Source organism: Neofelis nebulosa, chromosome 15, assembly GCF_028018385.1.
Source record: "Neofelis nebulosa isolate mNeoNeb1 chromosome 15, mNeoNeb1.pri, whole genome shotgun sequence".
NCBI lineage: Eukaryota > Metazoa > Chordata > Mammalia > Carnivora > Felidae > Neofelis > Neofelis nebulosa.
The window spans coordinates 59126031-59133395 of record NC_080796.1 but is presented as its reverse complement, the minus strand read 5'-3'; the positions used below and the strand labels follow the sequence as shown (position 1 = coordinate 59133395).

Sequence of the window (7365 nt, the reverse complement as noted above, 5' to 3'; positions counted from 1 at the left end):
GCAGTAAGCTCTTTGACATTGGTCATAGCAATAGTTTCTTGAACCAGTCTCCTCAGACAATGACAACAAAAGCTAAAATAAACAAATAGGATTATATCAAACTAAAAGTTTTTGCACAGTAAAGGAAACCATCAACAAAATGTAAAGGCAACTTACTGAATGGGAGTGGATATTTGCAAATCATACATCCAATAGAGTAGATATCCCAAATACACAAAGAGCCTCCCCGACTTACTATTAAAAAAAAAAAAACTGATTAAGAAATGGTCAAAGAAGTTAAAGAGATGTGAAGATGGCCAACAGGTACATGAAAAAAAGTTCAACATCACTAATCATCAGGGAAGTGCAAACCAAAACCCATAACGAGATATTACCTCAAAGCTGTCAGATTGGCTGTTACCAAAAGGCAAGAAATGACAAGCATCAGTGGGATGTGGAGAAAAGGGAACTCTCATACACTGTTGGTGGGAATGTAAATTTGTGCAGCCACTATGGAAATAGAATGGAGGTTCCTAAAAAAGAGCTGCCATTAAGATTAAGAAAATTCACTTCTGGGTATTATTTACCCAAAGAAAATAAAAACACCAATTCGAAAATATATATACAACTTTATATTCATTGTAGTATTACTTACAGTAGCCATATCATACTGAAGTAATCTATGTCCATTGACAGATTAAGGATAAAAAAGATGTTATATATATAAAATGGACCCAGCCACAAAAAAGAATAAAATCTTGCCATTTGCAACAACTCCATTGGACCTGTAAGTCATTATGCTGAGTGAAATAAATGCTGTGTGATTTCCCTCATATATGGAATCTAAAAAAAACCAAAACAAACGAACAAACAAAACAAAACAGATGCATTGACACAGCAGACAAACTGGTGGTTCTCAGAGCGGCAAGAGAATGGAGGGCAGACAACATAGGTAAAGAGGAGAAGAGATACAAACTCCTAGCTACAAAATAAAGAAGTCATGGAAATGTAATGTGCAGCATAGAAAGTACAGTCAATAATATTGTGATAACTTTGTACGGTGATAGATGATAACTAAAGGGAATCATTTCATAATATACATAAAGCTCAAATTGCAATGGCATACACCTGAAACTAATAGCACATTGCTGAGCAGAGAGGAGATTCCTGGCCTTCTGGTTGAGTCTTGCAACCTCAGAAGTGGGTGGGGGCTTTCAGGGCTCCCTAAAGCCACCCCAGCACACATGGCCATGGACACGCTCTTGCAGGCGTAGAGCAGCCCAGAGCAGCCTGCTGTCAATCATCCAGGGACCTCATATGAGGGACTGTTCTTCACTCACCCACTGTTCCTGGAGGCTCACAGGCTCTGACCTTTGAATGTGACAAGTCTGCGTCATTTGGAGGTAGGTGTCAAAGAGTGTTAGTGAGCAAGAGGAAGTGTGAGCCAGATCCTAACCAGGTCCAGGGTAAATCTGCTTAGCATCTCTGCTTGTGAATTCCCACGGATTGTAAAATATCTGGCTGACAACTTAAAATGAGTTTAAGTTTTGAACAGCCATCAGAGTGAGTTGAAGCCTAATGCTGCTACCAAAACCCCATAGTTAGATTTCCCCCACTCATAAGATAATAAATCACAAAAACTCAAAACATTTTTACTTAAGAAAGGGTCTCCTATTAGTTTCTGACATGTGAGCTGGGGACAGAACTCACCTCCTTCCACCAACAATGTAAATGGACAGGTTGAACTTCTAACTTTCACATATCAAGTTTAAACCTTAAAGTTTTCATGGTCACATTTTGTATTAAATGTAATTAACCTCACCTGTACAAAAATATTAATATGGAATATATAATCATTTTTCTGCCTCATAGCTCCTTGCTCCATAGTAAGGCCCAAATACATGCCTTATTCAAATCTTTCCTTAAAACACTAATGTAGATTGTTATTGTCTCCACTGTTTTTAAGAGAAACAGTGAATCAAAGATCAGTAGCGATCCCTCTTCTCTGTCAGAGTCCCTAGTGTCAAAGCACTCCATGGTGACTTCAAGAAGCCAGACCTGCTAGTGCCCCTCATGACGTGAGGAAAGGCCAGCCAATTCTTCAAACCTTGGGGACATAAAGAAGGAAAGACCCATGGCACAGTTGGACCCCATTCCTAGGTCCCCACAGGAGGAGGAGCCATGTCCCCCTACCCACAACAGCTTCTTCCCGTGGAAGCCTGGTCACGGCCACTGCAGCCTATGGACTTTGAAGAGCAGTACCATCCATGGCACAAGCAGGCTGAAGGGCTGAGTTTCTGCCTTTCCAAGGCCACTGCCTAGTTGCAACATACTTTCCAGAGCACCTTCCAGTACCTTCAGACACTGTCATGTTGCACACAAGCCATCCAGCTCTCGGATGCAACGCTATCACCAGGGACCTGTCTTCTCTCTATTGTTCTGGGATGCACCCAGAGATGGCATTGTTCTCAAAAAAATCTAAATGCCACAGCACATCCATTGTCTGGTCCATGTGGAGCATGTTCTGAGCTTTGGAAGTAGCACCAGCTGTTTATTCTGCAGGGATAAGAGGAAGACAGAGACAGGGACAGGATTCAAGTGAGTAGTAAGACCATTGGAGAAACTGGGCAAGCAGCCACAAAGGATGCTGAAGAAGATGTTAGAAGACCCAGATGAAGAAGAGGAAATGGATTTTACTGGAAGGAAAAGAAATGCTGGTAAGGATGAGATAGGTGGAATCTGGGAAATAAAAACAGATGCTGTAGAAGCTAAAAGTTGAATAGAAAGAACCCATTGCCTCCAAATTTCAGCAAGAAAGAGGCATCTTTTATATAAAGGATCTAAAAGAGGAGTTTTCCTTTTTTTAACTTAGAAGGAGAAAAATTAGAGTATGAATCTGATGATGAACAGGGACACAGCACTTCTCTCTCTCTCTCTCTCTCTCTCTCTCTCTCTGGAGTAAAATTATATTCAACCAAAAAACAACTGAAGGCTGAAGCCATCGGCTCAGGATAGAAAAAAGACGTAATGATAGTGTTCACTGGAAGCTTGTTGGATCCTATGCACTTTGAGACTCCTGCTGAGTCAGGAGGCAGATCATTTGGAAAAAGAAAACCAAAAACTGGGAAGACAAAGATTCTTATGGTAATGATGATGACAGCTTCCTTGATCTGACTGACCTGGTTGAGAAGAAGCCTCTGAACCAAATGAAGAAGGCTGAAAATTCGACAAGAAGTCAGAGACCTTTTAGCCATTTGTTGCAAAGTTAAATGATAGGGAAAAACAATTCTCTAAAATCTCTGAGAGGCTAAAGGCCTCAAGGAAAGCTCTGTCAGAGTCACCATCTCCACATGTTTTAGATGCTTTCACATCACAAACAAAATCAGAGTGCATTAGATGGTGTGTCACAGAAGAGACTACTCAAGGACTTGCGACTGAGGAAACAAGGACAGACGTAAAGGGCTGATAAAAACTGTAAAGCCCACAGAAATACCAGAACTAAAAACAAACAAACAAACAAAAAAACAAACCAAAACAAAACAAAAAAACTGGAAATCACATTGGAGATATAGAAAAAAAATTAAAAAGAAAGAAAAAGAAAGAAAGAAAGAAAGAAAGAAAGAAAGAAAGAAAGAAAGAAAGAAAGAAAGAAAGAAAGAAAGAAAGAAAGAAAGAAAGAAAGTTATACTGGCTGTCTTTGGTGCCATGAAAGAAGGAAACAAATCCAAATTAAGAACTGGAATGGTAGAGAAATTACCCCTCCAAACACCCAGAACTCCCTCTGACTCTAATGAGATTAAAAGATGAACTTGATGTGGAGGGAGAAGAGGCTGTGAAGGAGGAAGAGAAGGTCATGAAGGAAGGAGCATGGAAAGAAAAAATGTGGAGTGGAAGCAACAGGCTATGGCAGAAGTTAGAGCCATTAGCAGGACTGGAAAAGAGTCTTCTTATATGTTCTAAAGAAATAAAACCCTATGAAAACATGCCTCAGTCAGATGGAACAGAATTATTGTTAACAAGAGTTTAGCAAAATAACTTCATCGTTCGAGGAACCCCTAGCACCAAATAATGAATGTAAAAAATACAGAACAGTTAAAGAGAGAGAAAGCCACCAGTCCAAGCAAACATCCACCAAAACTTTCCTCTAAATATCAAGATGATCCAGACTGCTGTTTCCAAATTGTTCCCAAATGAAGCCCAAAGTGATGGTGGCAGGATGCATTTCATGCAAATATGTTTTGATTGTTTCAGAATTGCACAGGAAGACATTGTAGATCGAGCGGCATGCGAAATGTGAGCTCCTATAACACAGTGAAAGGCCAAAGTAGGAGTTCAGATGATCACTTGAAAAATAACTGGTCTTTTCTTCCGTGTTCTTGGCTTCTACATTAATCTATCTTATTCCTATTCTCCTGAATTTGGTATTTATGTTTAAAAGTGTTTGTGTACAAATGTAACAATGGAGCAATATAGTTTGCAAATTATAAAATGAGGGAGCTGACTCTATCAAATAAGAAGGCAACAGTTTAATTATCATGACAAAGTAATAAATGCTTTGATAGGCAGTCCGGTTTTTTAAGTTGATTGGTTTTTTTCTACGGTTTTAAGTTTTATAATAAAACAAAAGTTAAAATAGTATATTTCCTTTCTAGATCACAAGTATCTTCTCCTTTTGTAAGGGAGAAGATACACAGATTACATTTTTGAGTTTTGTAGTGTGAACTAATTTTTATTTTGTCAGATTTTCTGAATATTTGATTTAGAATGTTATCTCGCGTAACAGCCATCAATTATAATGCTTATGAAAGCTTAGTTTGGGAATTTATAGTTTTTTATGTTCAAAAAATTATTTTGGATACATATTTTAAAACTATCTTTTTTAAAGTTTATTTATTTATTTTTGAAAGAGAGAGAGAGAGAGAGGGAGAGCGAGAGAGAGAGAATCCTGGACAGGTTCCATGCTGTCAGCACAGAGCTCAATGTGGCACACAGTCTCATGAACCATGAGGTCATGACCTTAGCCAAAATCAAGACCCAGACACTTAACCAACTCAGCCACCAAGGTACACCAAGATACATGTTTTGAATGTATACTTTTTTTCATCAAATGAAAAAGAAGATATTTACTTTTACATAGCAAGAATACAATGTATTCACCAAGAAGACAGAATTCAGAACATCAGAAAGTTTTGGTAAATAATCTTTCATTGAACATATATTAACACATTATTTTATGGTTACCTTGCTTTTAAAGTAGTTTTAAAAAATTCTGATGTCACAAGATAGCATTTTTTATATGACATTATCAATTTGTTACCTAGTGACAAGATTTTGAATTTTATATGTAAATGCATATAAACTACTCAGGGAGAAGTGAGAAATGGAGCAAAGTAAATGAGGATGACCTAGTAATATCTATAATCACTTCAGTACCTTCAGGATGTACTGGAACTTTAATAAGCACTGGTAAATTCAGTGTAAATATTTCAATTCTAAAATATCCATCCCTGATAATCTTTAAATAGAAAATAAATTAGTGTTGTACATACTTGGAATCACATATTTGTTGCATCTAGACTGAATTACACCTGTATATGTATTTTCTTTGGCTAGAGCAGGGTTTTATTGATTTTGTTTTAAATTTGAATGTTTCTAAATGGAGCAGATATTATCTGCTTCAGTATGTTTCAAAATTTGAAAATACTAACAGTGAGAGACATATTTTATGTTACCCCAGCCTATACTGTCTCCCTCCCCGCCCCCCCAATCTTGTCACTCACATACAGACATGTGCACGTACATGTATGCGCGCGCGCGCACACACACACACACATACACACAAATACAAAAGAGTCCTTACCCTTACTACATTTATGTTCTGATCTAGTCTATTCTATTCTTTTTTTTTTATTCTTCGCCTTTAAAAGGACTGACTATGGCCCACTGAGTTCAAACTAAAGTTTGAAAAACATGCTCTACTCCCTTACCCATGGCAAACACCTTTCATTACCCTTGGCATTACACCTTTTACATTACCTACTCTGCCCTCAGAACATCTGCACTTGTGATTATTTAACTGGAGAAAAGAAAATTGTTCTAAAGTCTAAAGAGAAAATTCTCAGAAACTAACCAGCTGGCCAGACAGAGTGAGACTCTAACAATGTTGGTAGGGGAGCAGAATTTTAGATCCAGGAAGGGAAGATAAATAATGTGCCTATTACTATTTATAGTTGAGCACCAGGCTAGCCAATGAAACTTGGAAATCAGAGAGCATGTTTTGGCTGCAAGAATAGAAAACCCAAACAAACTGCCTTAAATAGTAAGGTTATATATTAAAAAGACATTGGCTTTTCATTGCTCCTTGAAGAATTTCAACCCTCAAACCGTGGCCCTGACATAACTGAAAAAGTAGAAGCTTGTTTTTTTGTTTTTGTTTTGTTTTTTTTGCAGAATTAGTACATTCTAAAGTATATGAAAATACTACTTTTAAAATCCATTTTAGTGAGTACATTAGTGGAAATGAATTGGGGAACTTCCGTAAAGGATAATTGACATACTAACATCATAGAAAGTTTTCAGCAGTAGAAAGGGAATTACAGGACTTTCAGTACTGACATTTCCTGAACTCAATTTCATAATCATATGTCCTGGATTAAACCACAAAACATTTAATATATCTCCAGCACATATCTAGAATACATAGAGTCAAAGTGAGAAAAATAGTTACAGACTTATGACATTTTTCAGGGAACAGTATGAGACGTAAGAGGCTTGATATTGCATTTCACCTTCATGAAAGAACCAAAGTCTCTATGTGGATGTTCAGGAATGACAACCATGGAGGATTTTGTTGTGGAAATATTCAACGCACACTTGGGCATGACAATTTTAATTTAATAGGCTATATAAGGGGAATTGCCTTTCTATATATCTTTCTTGCTTGTTTTATTTTTATTTGTAACAGAAAGATAATTCCATGACATTGGGCCTCTGTGGGAGTCACAGAATAACAGAATGAAAAAAGATTGAAGAAAGAGAAATTCTCATCTGAATAGGCAGTGGCACATGCTGGAAAGTTGTTGAAACCAACAAAAAGGTATGTTTAGGATTAATGTTTTTCATGATCACATTTAACTGATCATGACAAAAGACTGACAAAAACCCTACTTTAAAAAAATCATTTTACTTCTTAATAGTTTGTAAGATGTTCATGCTCTTTCCTCCAATACAGAGGAAATACCAAAACATAAGTAATATTTTCATTTAATCTTGACAGATAAACATATATATATAGTAACCAAATATTCTAGGTTTTGAGATACTCCCCATTTCAAATGTTCTGTCATCTGTAAGAATATTTATACCTATCAATTCATATTTTCTGAT

The 7365-nt window shown here is 37.0% G+C and overlaps 1 pseudogene; it reads left to right on the top strand.

The window, feature by feature from the left end:
- The first annotated feature begins 2461 nt into the window (after positions 1-2461).
- Positions 2462-4173, top strand: LOC131495566 (kanadaptin-like; annotated as a pseudogene).
- The last annotated feature ends 3192 nt before the right edge of the window (positions 4174-7365 follow it).